This window comes from Calidris pugnax, unplaced genomic scaffold, assembly GCF_001431845.1.
Source record: "Calidris pugnax isolate Ruff unplaced genomic scaffold, ASM143184v1 scaffold156, whole genome shotgun sequence".
In the NCBI taxonomy this organism is placed as follows: domain Eukaryota; kingdom Metazoa; phylum Chordata; class Aves; order Charadriiformes; family Scolopacidae; genus Calidris; species Calidris pugnax.
In genome coordinates this window covers 834,804-835,469 of record NW_015090889.1, presented here as the reverse complement: position 1 = coordinate 835,469, position 666 = coordinate 834,804, and the positions used below count along the sequence as shown (strand labels likewise).

Here is a 666-nt window from a genome sequence, read left to right as displayed (position 1 = left end):
GTGTCCATTCTCTGCTCCTCCCCGGGGTAGGCCCCTGCCCCTGACCGACCCGCGGGCGCTGCGAGGCGGGGGGAGGGCCGGGCCGGGCCGGCCTTGGGGAGAGCGGCCAAGGAAAGCGGCCGCGATTCCCGGAGCTGGGAGCGGGGCGCGGGGGGGGGGGTAGAAATTCCCGAGACGCTGCTCACCCGGCCCCCGAGAGGTGGGAGGGAGGAGGCGCCGCCCTGCCCGGGGAAGGGAGGGAAGAAGGGGAGGAAGGAAGGCAGAAACCGGCCGCCCCGTCGCTCTGAGCGGGGGCGCGGCGGGGACCTGCCTGTCTCCCCCCCTCCTCCGCCATCCCTGGGGGAGCTGCTGGTCGGCTGCAGGTGAGTGATGCCGGTCTCTCCCCGTCGCGGCCGCCCCTCGCTCCCTCAGCGCTGCCCCCCGCTTTCCCCTCGCCCCCCGCCGGTGGGGGGGACGACACCCCTGCCGCCCTCGCTGCGGGGACCCCAGCCCGCCCCGCTGAGGAAAACCCACCGCCGCCACCCCGGCGCCTCTTTTGAAACGCTCTGTGGAGTTTTTTTGTTGGGTTTTTTTGTTTTTAATGTGGAGTTTAGTCCCGCTGGTGCCCGTCGAGCCCTCTCCGCCCTACAAACCCCCCGTTTTTCCAGGGGCGGGGGGGGGGGGGGG

At 72.5% G+C, this 666-nt stretch overlaps 1 protein-coding gene across 2 annotated transcripts in view; it reads left to right on the top strand.

Annotated features, from left to right (window-relative positions):
- Positions 1-224: 224 nt before the first annotated feature.
- OSMR (oncostatin M receptor) overlaps positions 225-666 on the top strand; it is a 31,125-nt gene continuing 30,683 nt past the window's right edge. For both annotated transcript variants that reach the window (XM_014947597.1, XM_014947596.1), the window contains exon 1: positions 225-362. The gene's annotated coding sequence lies outside the window, so the exon portion shown is untranslated. The remainder of the gene's footprint in view (positions 363-666) is intronic.